Source organism: Hemicordylus capensis, chromosome 7 (genome assembly GCF_027244095.1).
Source record: "Hemicordylus capensis ecotype Gifberg chromosome 7, rHemCap1.1.pri, whole genome shotgun sequence".
Classification (NCBI taxonomy): Eukaryota; Metazoa; Chordata; class Lepidosauria; order Squamata; family Cordylidae; genus Hemicordylus; species Hemicordylus capensis.
The window spans coordinates 634,889-651,146 of NC_069663.1; the positions used below are offsets into that span (position 1 = coordinate 634,889).

Below are 16,258 nucleotides of genomic sequence, written 5' to 3' on the forward strand. Positions count from 1 at the left end.
GGTACTTCAAAGGCTATCAGAAGAGCCAGCGTGGTGTAGTGGTTAGAGTGCTGGACTAGGACCAGGGAGACTCGAGTTCAAATCCCCATTCAGCCATGATACTAGCTGGGTGACTCTGGGCCAGTCGCTTCTCCTTCAGCCTAACCTACTTCACAGGGATGTTGTGAAGAGAAACTTGTGTATGTAGTACACTGCTTTGGACTCCTTGGAGGAAGAGCGGGATATAAATGCAAATAATAATAATAATAATAATAATAATAATAATAATAATAGTTGTTGTTGTTGTTGTTTTTGTAAAAAGATTGCACAGACTGACTACAAACAAAGGCATGACAAGGTAGCAGGGATGATACACTGGAACATCTGCAAAAAATACAAGCTACCTGTAGCCAAACATTGGTGGGACCATCAAATTGAAAAAGTTGAAGAAAATGAAGATGCAAAAATATTATGGGACTTCTGACTACAAACAGACAAACATCTGCCACACAATACAACAGATATAACTGTAGTCGAGAAGAAAGAAAAACAAGTCAAAATAATCGACATAGCCATACCAGGGGATAGCAGAATAGAAGAAAAAGAAATAGAAAAAATAATAAAATACAAAGATCTACAAACTGAAATTGAAAGGCTGTGGCAGAAAAAGACCTAAATAATCCCAGTAGTCATTGGCGCCCTGGGTGCAGTTCTAAAAGACTTTGAAGAGCACCTCAACACCATAGGGGCCACAGAAATCACCATCAGCCAATTACAAAAAGCAACTTTACTGGGAACAGCCTATATTCTGCGCCGATAGCTATAACTACAGCAACAACATTGACAATAAAATTCAGCCATCGCAGGTCCTTGGGAAGGACTCGATGTCTGGATAAAACAAACCAGTCAATAACACCTGTCTATGTAAATAAATAAATAAATAATATCGAGGGGGGGCTCAGAACCCTCCTGCCCCCACACTGCAGCTGTGCTCTTTGTTCCCCTTCTCAGGATTGCCGGCTTGAAGCTGATGTGTCCTCAGTGCTGTGTCTGCTGCAGAAGGGGAGGGAGCAGCGTGAAGACCCTCCCCCTCCGCTGCTGATTAGCTGGCCATGTGCTGAAGCTCAGCGTATCCCTCCTCCTCAGCCTAAGCGACAGGCTTCAGAAAATTGCACTTGTCCCATGAATTTCAATCAGGCTGCTTATGAGTAACTTAGTGTGGATGTGAACCAGTGACTGCAATAGTCTCTGTACCACTTAAATTTGTGTTTTTGTGTATATATGTGTATACACACACACAATTAAGTGCAGCAGCTATGAGATGGGCTACTCCAGTCACTGACTGGCTTAAATCCAGATTAAGTTGTCTGATACGGGTGTGTGTGTGATTTTGCTCCCAAATGGGGCCCTGTGGCCCCGTTTGGGAGCGAAATTGGCCAGCACTACCTTTGCAGTGCGGCCAGAGCAGCTCCCCCTGACTTTTGAAGGTGAACGCAGCGCTGGCCAACTGAGCTCCTAAACAGGGCCACGTGGGCCTGTTGGGGAGCAAAACTACACGCCTGCATCTGACATCAGACGCAGGGGGTTTGGCTGGAGGGGGCCACGGTGGGGGCAGCACCTGGGTCACCGCTGGCCTCCCTCTGCGGCTGACTCTAAGCAGTCTTATGGAAATGAATGGGACAAGTTGACTTGTTCTCTTCATTTCAATGGGAGTACTCAGTCACCGGTACAGCCAGCAACAGGGTCTACGCCACTGATGGGAGTACGCACATCTCTTCATGTTCTCCACCAGATCTACTTTCCTCTCTCCCCCTGCCGTGTTTCACTTCTGGAACTGTAGACGGACGTTTGCATATCAGCAGAGCCATCAATAGTCCCCCAAGGCCAAAAGAGGCCCAGGGAAATGCCAAGATTTCCAGCTGAGTCTGGTTTCGACCAAACCATTCGCCTCCAGCACCTGTTCCGCTGTTCCTCCCCCGGGAGAAATGTTAGTGCAATTAGATGGCCAGTGACGCCCACAGTTCCTCGAAACGGCCACAAGAGAACGAATTAAGGAAGTAACACGGCTCAAAGTTGCCAGGAGGTAAACATCACAAAGTCGGGAGGCCTGGAAACTGCATGGATGTAGCTGGACTGGATTTAGTTGTAATGTGTTCATGATGTAATGTGTTCTTTTAAAAAACATTTCCTAGACTTTGGTGGAAGGCGAAAGGCTGAAATCCACAGACATGTATTTGTTAAAAAGAATCTAGAGGGTCAAGGTGACCAGGAGGAATGGGGACTTTATGAGTCTTTGTTCTTCCCTTTCCCCATGCCTTTAACTGCCGGAATCAGCCAGAAATGTCATGGGCATGGCTACCTGCTGATAATCCCAGGTAATTAATTGTCCCAGGAGAATGACAGACTTTGGCCTTCTACCCATTCACATCTGCTCAGTGAAGTGCAGTTAATCATTCTGCTCAGTGAAATCCAGCTAAAACATTTCAAGGTTGCAGGCAGGAGTCTTTCTCAGCTCTCTCTGGAGATGCTGCCAGGGCCAGAACTTGGGACCTTCTGCATATACTCTAGCACTGAGCTACGGCCCCATCCCCTGGGATCTTGGAGAGCTGCTGCCTGTCAGAGCAGGGAGTTCTGGGCTAGCTGGACCAATGGTCTGACTGGAGCCAAGCTAGACATGGCAGTGGCAGAGCAGTCTCTCTACATGCAGCTCTCACTCTCACACAGTCACGTAAGAACTAGGAGGAGGGAATCTGATTCAAGTGCTGAATCATCTCCTGTCTATGCCTTACCTCCCCATAATCTGTCCTCAATGTCATTTTTCTCTTGATTGATTGACTAAGTACCGTCAAGTTGGTGTCAACTCTTAGCGACCACATAGATGGATTCTCTCCAAGATGATCTGTCTTCAACCTGGCCTTTAATGTCATTCAGTGGTGCGTTCATTGCAGCCGTAATTGAGTCCATCCACTTTGCTGCTGGTCCTCCTCGTTTTCTCTGTCCTTCAACTTTTCCCAGCATTATAGACTTCTCAAGGGAGCTGGGTCCCAAGTATGATAGTTGAAGCCTGGTCATTTCTGCCTTGAGTGAAAATTTTGGATTGATTTGTTCTATAATCCATTTGTTTGTTTTCCTGGCTGTCCATGGTATCTTCAAAAGTCTTCTCCAGCAGCAAAGTCTTCTCCAGCAGCGTCAATACTTTTTCTATCTTGCTTCTTCCAAGTCCAGCTTTACACAGAGAAATAACAAATAAATAAGATGGATCCCTGTCCCTAGAGGGCTCACAATCTAAAAAGAAACCTAAGATAGACACCAGCAACAGTCACTGGAGGTCCTGTGTTGGGGGTGGAGAGGGCCGCTGCACATCATGACATGTTTTTGAGATTATTTTGGTTTAGCTTACTTGTTTTCAAACTTTCTACTAGGGATGTACACAAAAGGAGTTATGCAGGCTTGGTTCAAATTTGAACTGGATTTGAGTGGAACCATCCTGGCCATTTTGTGCCCATTTGAACACACAAGACCAGCCAAGTTTGACCCTGGACCTGTCAAGCCAAACCGGCTTGAACCCAGCTAGTTCTCACACCCCTGCTGTCTATCCTCTGGAAACTTGTCCTCATCACTGTAAAGGCAAAGTGTGCCATGAAGTCGGTTTTGACTCCCGGTGACCACAGAGCCCTGTGGTTGTCTTGGGTAGAATACAGGAAGGGTTGACCATTGCCTCCTCTGAAGCATGAGATGATGCCTTTCAGCATCTTCCTATATTGGGAAAACATACCTGCGGGGATTTGAACCGCCAACCTCTGGCTTGATAATCAAGTCATTTCTCTGCTGCACAATTAAGTGGCTTCCTCATCACTGTATCTCCTCACAAACTAATTCTATCTATCTATCTATCTATCTATCTATCTATCTATCTCATATTTCATATTTTGTTATTTTCATATGTTTAATAGAAATATTACATACCTATTTATTTATTTATTTAAGCACATTTATATACTATACTGCTGCTGCTGCTACTACAACTACTACAAATATTTATATTCAGGGGGTCATACATGCTGCTGATCACAGAAGTGCTGGCCATCATGGGGACGGTGTTTCATTGTGCAGAAAATTGCCACTGTAACTGTGAGCAGCCAGATCATTTGAACCTAGGAACCTAGGAATCTGCCATATACTGAGTCAGACCACTGATCTATCTAGCTCAGTATTGTCTTTACAGGCTGGCAGTGGCTTCTCCAGGGCTGCAGACAGGAATCTCTCTCAGCCCTATCTTGGGGAAGCCAAGGAGGGAACTTGGAACCTTCAGATGCTCTTCCCAGAGCGGCTCCATGAACATAGGAACAAAAGAAAAAATGCCCAAAGACCAAATTGAAAATAGCCTCAGGTTTTATCCATCCTTTGTATTATTTGCCTTGAAAACTTGACTTTTCCTTTTGTGCTGATGGATGGCACCCAGATGGTTGGCTGATGGTTGGCACCCAGACAGCGTCTCAGGATGCTGTCCTTACATGGGGGGGGGGAGGGAATTGGCAACTCACTTGCCTGTCTTTCTCTCAAGTAAACAGGTTTGCAACCAGCAGTGCCTTGAATTGTCTTTCCAAGAAGGATTGGTCCTCTCCAGATTGAAGGAATACCTGGATCCATCGCCAGAATGTGATCCCAAGGGAGTCTCCAGAGGACATCAACACTGACCCAGGAAAGCTAACCATCAGCAGCAGCAGCTACCCGGGGGCAGTCCCTATCTGCATTTCCAATCCAACCCAATGGTGACAGAACGTCCATCTGCTACCCTGTCCTGTGTTCGAAGAAGAGGGCCTAATGCAAAGTTCATCTTCCTGCTCCTAAGTGCTATAGGAGAGGGATAGACAACAAATGCCTGAAGACTGTCACTTTTCTCTGGAGTCATACATGCAACAGCATCTCCCCAAGCTGTAAAGCCCTGGAACCATCCTACCTGGGTAAGATACCTTGCCAAAGACACTATTTCAAATTCTGCCAAAGAGACTATTTCAGATTGCCCACGGGGGGGGGGGATCAAGGCTCCCAAACACATGAACATTCGAGCTTGTCTATGGACACTAGCCAAACAAGCCAAAACAACACGGATCAGAGAACATCCAGGATAGCCAAAATCCTGCAACGTTGTACAAGAGCATTTGGTTCTCAACTGAAGGACTAAAATATTTTTTTTACCAAGGACTCTTAGGGTTTTTTTAATTTTAATTCTAAAGCTCTCCATGGCTTCCTTTTTGGCCATGACAGACTCTAGAGGACACTAAGAGTGGTGGGAGTTGATGATTTACACCACTTTCTTATATTACTTTCTTGTAGTGACTATGTGCTATCATTATGTTGAAAACCTTGCTATCTCCTGTGCTGTAAGGACATGGACCTCACATGCTTGCTCTCCGGTCATTTCCCAGAGCATTTACCTGCAAGTCTGCACCTATCCCCAAGTTTGTGCTCTAAGACATTAAGCTAGCCCAAGCTTGACCTGCTAATTTTATAGACACTTGTATTTAAGCAATGTGATTGTACGTGACTTGTCATTGCTATCGCTTTCCACAAGCTGATAATCCATTAATCACTAGAAGCACCTGGTTCCACAATGCAAGACTGTTATTGATACCTTATTTGGGATAAAGATGGGTTAAAACAATGTTGCTTGCTATAAGTTGTATGATCTTTATATGTACACCTTGCTTCTATGTGTAAAACTTTTTATCTATATCAAATCAGAATTATACTAATTATGTTTGTAGCTCTAGGATATTATATGCAATGTATCTAGTTTTATTGCCATATGTACAGCCCATTCAGCACCTATATGTCCCAAATCCTTTAGCTACACAAAACACAGAACTATATTTCCAAGATTAAAAGTTGATGTGTTAGAAAGAGCTATTATTAATATTTCCAAACAGTTAGGACTTTCATTTAACTAATATGGAGAGCCTATTGATTTATGGGCAAAGAAGATAATTCTAATTATAGTATGTATTTCCCTTTTATTGATAATCACATGTTGCTGCTTATAATGCATTCTAGCTTGAATCCAAATGTTTATGAGAACCTTTCAACCTTGCCATAATGTAAGACCCATACATACAACTGTACCTTTACAAGCCCATATATCCTGAAGGTTCAGGATGATCCAGTGTTTCAGGGGGGAATTGATGTCTTTTAGAAAACCAAAGTAACTCCATTTTACTTAGAAAACCTCAGTCTGACTTAAAGTAACCCCAGCCCAGATCAGGGTCATCACGGCCTCTCATGATCAACGTCGTTATCTCTCTCCACTAAATTGTATCTGAGGAAACTTGGTTCTCACAGGATTCTCACTGTTCTTTGCTGACAATTAAGAAAACAGGATGTAACCAAATAAGGAGTAATCACCAGATGAACAATGAATCATTCGCATGCGTACTAGATACTTAGCCCACCATTTTATTGCCACGTATACTATGTCTAGGGTGTCAGCATCATTCAGATTGTTTGTATAAATGTAAGATGCACCTATAACCAATTTGTATTCAGTGCAGAGCCAAAGCCCACTGCTAATCTGCAATAAACGCCTCAAAAGAGATTCCCACTGTGTCTGTTTGATTGGCTAAAAGGCGGACCCAGGGACGAACCGAATTCACATCACTGTTGTCCCCTTCCATGTGTGATCAGGGATGGACTTCAGTCTTTATCCTGCAGGGTTGCCAACCTTTTTGCTAGCCTGGCTCCTGTGCCTTGAAAAAGAGCTTGGCAGTCCAAAATTAAGCAGATGAAGCTTTTGCTGCAATGAAAATGAAGAGATGGGGAAATCTTCATCGGTTTAATTTGAATATGCCAGGTTTCCTCTAAAAGCATAAGAGCAGGAGCAGGGAGAGAGTTGGCAACCCTGCCTGCTGGTGCCTCGTGCCCAGCATTGGGCATGGGAGTTCCGCCATCCTTGTGTACATTCAAACATGGCGGTTGCTGGGGGGGGGGTCCAAGCCGGGAGTGTTTACCGGTCGCGACGGATCCTGATGGTGCTGGAGGTTCCGCTGCTGCCTTCAGTCTCTCTGGACTCGACCGTTGGCAGGAAGACTTTCTGGCCTCTCCTGCTGCTAATAGCAAATTTCCGTCCAATTTGGATCGTGAAGGGAGCGCAGAACATGGCCTCAGGCAAGGAGTACAGAGTGAGTGTCCACCGCCCTGCCCCAAATAGTTTCAATGTTTTTTGGGCGGGGGAGACCCCCAGGGGTTGGATTTGGGTCCAGGTGGAGACATTTAGGAAGCGACACTGTCCTGGCCCCTCTGGGCTGACCTTGTAGGGCAGGAAGGGAGTGGCCCAGTGCAGCTTCACGGGGTCCTCATGGAGCAGCAGCCCTCCATGGATGGCTCAGAGCTCCATCAGCATCCTCCCTCCTCCAGGACCTCATCCAGCGAGAAACGTGCAGAGTGGAGCCACCTGCACAGTGGAAGGGAAGGGGTTCCTGGCCTCTCTTAGCTCTCTGCAGTTCCCCCCTTCAGAGGGGCAGGATGGCCATATTAGGGAGGGAAGAAAACAACACTGGTCTTTCTTGGCTAAAAGAAATGAAATGTTGAGGTGGGGTGGGGGGTGGAGGGAAGATAGAAATGGCAGGATCTGCCAAGTGGCATTTATGTGGAGAATAAGAATTGCCCCCTCTTGATGTAGCCTGGCTCCTCTGCTTTGAGCAAAAGCTTGAGCAGATTGAGCAGGTGAAGGCATTCCTAGCCTAAAGAAATGGGAAACTGCTTCACCAGCTTAAGATCTGCATGTCAGGCGTCTGCTGAAGTCACAGGAGCAGGACCAGGCAAATAGTTGGCAACCCAGCCTACTGGTTCCTCCTGCCCACCACTGGGCCTGGGAGTTCCAACATCCTTGTGTACATTCAAACATGGCGGTTGCTGGAGGGGGAAGTCCCCAGCTGGGTGTGTTTACCGGTCGCAACAGATCCTGATGGGGCTGGAGGTTCCACTGTTGCCTTCAAACTCTCTGGACTCGACCGTTGAAAGGAAGACTTTCTGGCATCTCCTGCTGCTCACAAACAATTTCCGTCCAATTTTGGCCGTGAGGGAGTGCAGAAAATGGCCTCGGGCAAGGAGTCCAGAGTGAGTGTCCACCGCCCTGCCCCAAATAGGTTCAGTTTATGGGGGGGGGAGACCCAGAGGGGTTTGATTTGGGTCCAGGTGGAGACATTTAGGAAGCAACACTGTCCTGGCCCCTTTGAGCTGACCCATGTGGGCATGAATGAACTGGCCCAGCACACCTTCACAAGGTCTTCATGGAGCACCAGCCCCCCCATGGATGGCTCAGAGCTCCGCCAGCCCCCTCCCTCCTCCAGGACCTTTTCCAGCGAGAAAGCACAAAGTGGAGCCACCCGTACAGAACAGGAGAAAGAGTTCCTGGCCTCTCCGTGCTCCCTGCAGCTTCCCCCTTCAGATGGGCAGGATGGCCATATGAGGGACTTGAAGAAAATAACACTGGTCATTCTTGGTATTTGAGCATGACTGGAATGGATGGTGAAAAGAGCACAAACTCGGGAGCACTTTCAGCATCCAGCAACAACCCTGCAGCGAGGCTCCCCCTCTCTCTTCCTCTTTGGATAGATGGGGATGACCTTCATTTTTTGGAAGGCTTCTTCCTCTGTAGCTTTGCATGGGATTATATGAGTTCTATTGTTTGTTAGCCACTTCATTATTTTTAAATTAAAAGGAAGATATCAATTTAATGGAATGTGGGTGGGGGGGAAGAAGGAGGATAAAAATGGCGAATTCTGGCAAGTGGGAGTTGCCGGTTCTGTAGAGGATGGGAATTGCCCCCTCTTGTTGAAGGGGGTGGGGGGAGACCCCCAGGGGTTGGATTTGGGTCAAGGTGGAGACATTTAGGAAGTGAGACTGTCCTGGCCCCTTTGGGCTGACCCTGGTGGGCAGGAAGGGACTGGCCCAGCCCATCTTCACAGGGTCTTTATGGAGCAGCAGCCCCCCTTCGATGGGTCAGAGCCCCGTCAGCCCCCTCCCTCCTCCAGGACCTCATCCAGAGAGGAAGTGCAGAGTGGAGCCACCTGCACAGAGGAAGGGAAGGACCTCCTGGCCTCTCCGAGATCCCTGCAGCTTCCCACTTCAGTGGGGCAGGATGGCCATATTAAAGGAGAGGAAAGATTGTGCTGTTGGTCAGTGTCGACTCCTGGTGCCCACAGAGCCCTTTGGTTATCTTTGCTAGAATACAGGAGGGGTTGACCATTGCCATCTCCTGTGCAGTCTGAGATGAGGCCTTTCAGCACCTTCCTTGATTGCTGCTGCACGATATAGGAGTTTCCCATTGTTTGGGAAACACACCAGCAGGCATTCGAACCAACAGCCTCTTGCTCTCTAGGCAAGTTGCTTCCCTGCATCGCCATTAGGTGGCTTTAAAAAAAATATTCGTCATTCTTGGGAGCTGGAAATGCCTGGATTGGATGCTCAAAAGCCTGTTTTAAAACAGTTACACTGGCTGCCAATTTTTTTCCGGGCAAAATACAAAGTGCTGGTTATTACCTTTAAAGCCCTGAACGGCTTGGGTTCAAGATATCTTAGAGAGCGCCTTCTTTTACATGATCCCCACCGCACGTTAAGGTCATCTGCGGAAGTCCGTCTCCGGTTACCACCGGTTCGTTTGGTGACGACTCAAAGGCGGGCCTTCTCTGTAGCTGCTCCTGGACTGTGGAATGCACTCCCAGCGGAAATTCGTAATCTTGATTCTTTACTGTCCTTCAAGAGAGCCTGGCCTTTCAGGGTTTTTAATCAGTTTTAATTGTTTTAATACCTGGTTTTCAGTGTTTTAATTGTTTTGATAGTTTAATTGTTTTTTAAGTAGTTTTAAATTGGTATTTATATTTGCATCTCTGTTTTAATTGTTTTTAATGTTTCCTGTTTTAATTGTAAACCGCCCTGAGCCATTTCGGAAGGGCGGTATATAAATGAAATAAATAAATAAATAAATAAATAAATAAATAAATAAATAAAAGGGATCAGGCTCGGGAACATTTTAAGTCTCCAGCAACACCCCTGCGGAGAGGCACTCTCCCTCCCTAGATCCCTCCCTCCCTCCCTCTTTGGATTGATGGTGATGATGACCTTGTTTTGAAAGGCTTCTTCCTCAGTAGCTTAGAATGAAATAATACAAGTTTTATTGTTTGTAAGCCTCTTTGATATTTTTAAACTAAAAGTAGGATATAAAAGAAATGAAATGTTGTGGAGGAGGATGGAGGAAAGATAGAAATGGCAAGATCTGCCAAGTGGCACTTATGTGGAGGATGGGAATTGCCCCCTTTCGATGAAGGGGGTGGGGGTGGGGAGACCCCCAGGGGTTGGATTTGGGTCAAGGTGGAGACATTTAGGAAGTGAGACTGTCCTGGCCCCTCTGGGCTGACCTTGTAGTGCAGGAAGGGACTGGCCCACACCATCTTCACGGGGTCTTCATGGAGTAGCAGCCCCCCATCGATGGGTCAGAGCCCCGTCAGCCCCCTCCCTCCTCCAGGATCTCATCCAGAGAGGAACTGCAGAGTGGAGCCACCTGCACAGAGGAAGGGAAGGGGTTCCTGGTCTCTCCGAGATCCTTGCAGCTTCCCCCTTCAGGGGGGCAGGATGGCCATATGAGGGAGTGAAGAAAACAACACTGGTCATTCTTCGGTAAAAGAAATGAAATGTTGAGGAGGGGGATGGAGGGAGGACTGAAAGGGCCATTTCTGCCCAGGGGGAGTCGCAGGTTCTATGGAAGATGGGAATTGCCCCCTCTTGATATGGCCTGGCTCCTCTGCTCTGAGCAAAAGCTTGACCAGCTTAGCCCAAAGAGATGGGAAATGCATCACCAGCTTGATATCTGCATGCCAGCCTTCTGCTGAAGTCACAGGAGCAGGATTAATGAGAGAGTTGGCAACCCTGCTGGCTGGTGGTGCCCCATGCCAACCACGGGGCCCAGGGAGTTCAGCTAACTGAGCCAAGAGACCCCTTCAAAGTGGTCATACTCTGATATTTAGCAGGGGGAGAGCAACCTGTCTCCCCTGCGGCTCACGCCAAATTTGGTTCATTTGGGGCCATGTGGGAGCGCTGAACATGGCCTCCGGCAGGGGGTTTAGAGGAAGGGTTCACCACCCTGCCCCAAAGAGGTCCAATGTGGGGGAAAGACCACCAAAGTTCTCAAAGCGGTTTGATGAGAAATCTAGGGTGGGAGTCCCCACTGGCTGCTTAGGAATGACCCCGGTGGGTGTGAGCTGGCCCAGCCCATCCTCACTCCTGCTCTCCTCTCTCCTTGACAGGACATGGGAGAAGGATGCCCCTCACTCCGCGGCGTGGGCAGCCTTGATGAGGCAACTCCTGTGGCTCCTCTCAGGTACGTCCTCCTGCTCCTCCTGGGTTATCTGGGCCCATTCTTGATTTATGGCACCTTGGATTTCAGGACCACTTAGGATCCTCTCAAGAAACATGGCCCCTGCCAGGGTTTCATTGTTGGAGATCCAGCTCCAGATGCCATCGGCCTTTGGCACCAGTAACCCTGATGACCATGACAGGTCTCTCTCTGACCAACACATAGCCAGAAGTCAGATAGAGGTCTTTTCCTCTCAGCATCTTCTTCAGAATAAAGCAGATTAGTTTAACCTTGTGTGAATCTCCCTGCTTATCATGGACAAGCTGTTGCCCCGGAGACCCTGTTGACTTCTGCTGTAATGGGAGTGAATTAGCTCCTGAATACTCTGCCATAGAAGTCATGACCCCCAACATTCATAAGCCCAACCCCCAAGAGGTCCCAGTTTGCAAGAGGCACCCAGTCTAAGTTCTTACTATTGGAATGTGGGGAAGACAGAAAGGAATGAGAGCAGGGGCAGGCAAAGGGAGTTCCAAAGGAGAGGAGCCAATCCGTCTGAGCTACCTGGCTTCTGGGAGAGGATCCAGGGGTTCAGGCACAGGAGGCCAGGGAGGGTTCTCGTGCACATTTTGCTCCCTAGGGTTCCAAAGGAGGATGGGTGGGGTGGGGGGATCGGTCCCCTAGTCTGCTCTCTGAGGACTGAAGGGCTGTGGGGCTCCATGGGCTGGTGGGCCTGGCCCACCATTTCTCAATGCCTGGATTCCAGGTGAGCCCTGCAGCCACCCAGAGCGTGAGGCTGGAGCCAGGGTGTGGCTGGCTGCTCCTTCAGGGCTGGATCCGCTGGTGCCTCCTTGAGTGGTTGCAGGGCAAAGGGAGCAGTTGAGATGGGGAGTGATGGAAGCCCCTCTGGGGGGCAGAGGAGGGGGTCGTGGCAGCCCCTCGGAACAGGTGATGCTGAGTCAGACCATTGCTCTACTCTGACCAGGAGCCGCTCTCCAAACCCCAACCAAGGGAGCTGAGCTGTTTTAGAGGTTTTTAAATTAGGCAGTATATAAATATATATAAATCCAATGAATGAATGAATGAATCAGGAAAGAAAGAAAGAAAGAAAGAAAGAAAGAAAGAAAGAAAGAAAGAAAGAAAGCCCTTTATGTTGTGGAGAGCGGGGAGGGTATATAAATAAAAAAATAAAATAAAATAAAATAAAATAAAATAAAATAAAGTAACCTTTATGTTGCAAGGAGCTTGGAGGGTTCTTGCCTTCACCCCTGCCCACTACTGGAAACTGACTACTCTGGGTTCCTTTGAAATACTCACTCACTTGTGTCTTTTGTCCTTTTCCCATCTCAGTGACTTCCAGCCATAGGAGATATATGAAGAGTGCTCCGTAGCCAAAACGAGCAAATGGTCACTGGTAAGGGATGAAAACCCAGTCTGTACATGGCAGGGCTGGGAGGGGGTGGGAGAGACCCCATTTCGAGCTAGAATAGAGGGCGTGTGGTAGAGATCCAGTCTTAGCAAGTTGAAGGGATGCTTTGAGAACTTGTCTGGAAAAGCCATATGCCTTGATATTTGCAGTGGTAGTAGCAGTGAATTGGGTGGGTGGGATGAGTGACAATCCGGGCTCAACTACAAGTGACTCAGGCAAAGGTTGGAGACCCTCGCTATGGAGGAAGCATCATGGGAACTTTTGGGATGGGAAGTGCTGAGAGGGAAGAGGGGTGTGTCTACCTATCTTCCAACCTGGCTCCTTCATTCCGCTCTCCTGCCCCAAATCACTCCCTCCCCCAGGGTTCTAGACTTTGATTTTGTTCTGGACTACCAAGCAGAAAACACATCCAGGAAGGGAGCAGTCTGGAGGGGAACTAGAGTGGGAAAGTCTTCTTTGGGGTAGATGGTGCACTCTTTCCCCCCTGCCACTTCTTGGCTCCACATGGCCCCCTTTCTGGTGTCATTGAAAAGGGCCTCAAAACACAGGTCTGCAGCATCAAGTGGCCAATAGCTCTGCCCAGCAAAGAGAAGAACTTAGCTAGGCTTTCCTTAATTAAAGGCACCATTCAAGAAACCACAGTGTCCCATGTAGCAGGAGGCCTGACTCTACTTCGGGATCCTGCCACTCCAAATGTTGTGTAATAGCCATGATCTCTCCCGACTGCCCAGGAATGGGCAGAAAGCTGGTTTCTGAGGTTCAGTAGATTCTTGGGTTTGGTTCCTCTCTGAGCCCAGTTACACGTTGGTAGACACGGTTTTGAGGTGCTAAGGAGCCACCTCCTGCTTTAAGCTCCTCTGTTAAGAAGGACCTCTTGAAGGAGGGTTGATGTTTGGACCCCAGATGCCCTGGAAAGGTCAAGTGGGCCCCAGAGCACCCATTCCTCTCTCCATTCTCATCTACAGAAGTCATTCTCGGACAGCTCCAGGATTCAGACCGTCAACACTGGGAACGAGATCTTGGAAGACGCACATGCCATCAGTTCCCCGAGGAGGTAGAGTTTCTTCTTGAACTTTTGTGTAGGGAAGGTTTTCTGTCCCCCTGCCAGCCTGGATCTGGGATGGATCCAGTGCCGCTGACTGACAAGAGTTGCAGGGCAGACAGTCAAAAACGACGTCTTCATACATTGTGTAGAAGCAGGGGCGTAACTAGGTTGGAGTGGGCCCTGAGACAAGATTCTTAAATGGGCCCCCCCGCCGAGAAATTTTTTAATAATAATAATAATAATTCGATTTCTATTCCGCCCTTCCAAAAATGCCTCAGGGCAGTTTACAAAGAGAAAAAGGTGCCTCTTTGCCCCGTAAGCAGGGGGCTTTTATTCTCACATTTCTGTCCTCATTCAAAACATACAAAAAACAGATGTACAAAATTGAGCAAATGAGAAGGGAAGAATTATATGGGAGTAAAACCTTCTTTAAATGGAGTCAGGAAGTGCATCTTTGGAGGCTCAAATGGATACCTTTCAGGCACAACTATTTCCAAGTCAAAAATTCCTTTTTCATGTGGTGTATTTACAAAACCAAGGATTTGAGCTTGAAGTTCATCTAAGCGACTTCCAGTCTGCCAGCAAGTAATACCCGGTGGTGGCTCTGTGGACAGCAGATGCAGCTCCCTTTTCAATCATGAAGCTCTCTGCATTGTGCTCCGTTTTCGAAGTAGAGCTCTAAGAACGGAGCCAAATGCACTCAGGGGCGTAGCAAGGTTGGAGTGGGCCCTGAGAAGAGATTTCAAAATGCCCCCCCCCCAAAGTCCAGGGCTTCCACACACCCCAGGCTTCCAAGGATTTAAGTCTGATATTTCAAAATATGTATGCTGCCAAGAAATACATTTCACTGAATACACACACACTTCACAATATATAGTGATATACATTGAATACTATATATTTGTGCTACTTTTAATGCCTAGAACACACTAGAAACACTAATTATTAAGATGGGCCCCTTGCTGCAGATTAGCAAAGGAGACTTTCAACCATGCAGGGTGAGCCTATGTTTGTTTTCTCAGAATTCTGAACCAATTCAGTCCAGTTTGATTCCAGGAGGTTTTTCACAAGAGGCTTTGAAAGCCCTTTAACACACATCTCCTCTGGAAAGGAGGTGCTGCATTCACATGTTGGCCAGATTGACCCTAAGGGGAAAAAATATAAAAGCACAACACATGCGTCACAGTTCTCACTCATGTCTCAGTTCTCACTCAGACCTGGGTTGCAAAACAACTTGAACAGAAGTGTATTGATGAATGAATGAATGAATACATAAATAAATTTGTTCCAGAAGTTTTTGTAATTTCCTGCCATGAAACAAGCCACTTCTAGGACTTTTTAGAGGTTTTTTTTTAAGCCAGCCAATTTTCCAATCAGTCTTCAATTAAATATTCAGAGACTTCTCGGTCTCCCCACCCCCCATCCAAGCCCTATGGCAAGCAGATCCCTACCTGTCTATAGGGGGCGGGGGGCGGGGTGTGACCACCAAAAGGAATCCACATTCTACCTGGCCACGGCTGAGCTGTCTGGCCTGGGAAGAAGAGGGTCTGCTGCAGAGAACTGGAGTGGCCACTCTGACTGCCAGCCTTCTTCCTGGGGCTGGCCAGCCTACTCGAATTCAGGCTTCACGGAGGCCTACACGGAGGCCTCCCTGGAAGCCCCGACCAGGAGGACCAGAAGGAGGGAGGGCAAACAGGGCAAGTGGCTGAAGGGTCTTGGGGCTGGGCAGGGGGCAATGGGGAGTCATGGGAGGTGTCTCTGGGGGGCCCCTCAAGGCAGTGGGGCCCCGAGGCGACGGCCTCCCCCGGCCTCATGGTAGTTACGCCCCTGCGTAGAAGCATTCACTCTTCCAAGATGTGGTGGTGATGTCCGCTAGCTTGAAGGGCACAGAGGATAGCTTCCTGGAGGCCTGCCGGATGGCTGTCCCCTATTGGAAGCAGAGTGCTGGGCCAGATGCATCTTTGGTCTGATCCAGCAAGGCTCTTCTGAGGTACTCAGGCCATTGTATTTCTTCCTGCAGTGTCTTTACGGTTGAGGAGGATGGATGGTTTCTCCAGACCGTGGACACCGAATGGTCTTGTGAGGTAAGGAAACGATTCCAGTCGCTTTTGTGGATGGGCTGGTTGAGGGGTGAGGGGAGATTGCATCTCCACCGTCAGGAGACAGAGCGGGGTCAGATCCTGAAAGGGGAGGAAATCCAGCTGCTGCATGTTGGCCAGAGGATTACAGTGGGAACGTCGTGGCTAGGGAAGGATTCTGCAACCCTCTGCCTCTCCTTCCAATGGCCACCTTTCTGGGTTGGTGTGCTTTGGATTGGAGGCATCAAACGGCTCCCAAGACCCTGAGACGGGTCAGGAGAGGAGAGGGTCTTCCTGGCAGAGATCCTCCAGGTCTCTTGACTGAAGAGGCATTTCTGTAGAGACAATCATGGTCCCCTCAGGTAAAAGCAGCCCACAGCAGG

General features: G+C 48.1%; 1 protein-coding gene across 3 annotated transcripts in view; it reads right to left on the reverse strand.

The window, feature by feature from the left end:
• The window catches only part of LOC128332711 (uncharacterized), a 31,048-nt gene extending 15,369 nt beyond the window's left edge, over positions 1 to 15,679 (reverse strand). For 2 of the 3 annotated variants that reach the window (XM_053267336.1, XM_053267334.1), the window contains exon 1: positions 2,769 to 3,200. The gene's annotated coding sequence lies outside the window, so the exon portion shown is untranslated. Of the gene's footprint in view, positions 1 to 2,768; positions 3,201 to 15,304 lie in introns of those variants that run through there. The other variant, XM_053267335.1, reaches the window with a different exon arrangement.
• Between the last annotated feature and the right edge of the window lie 579 nt (positions 15,680 to 16,258).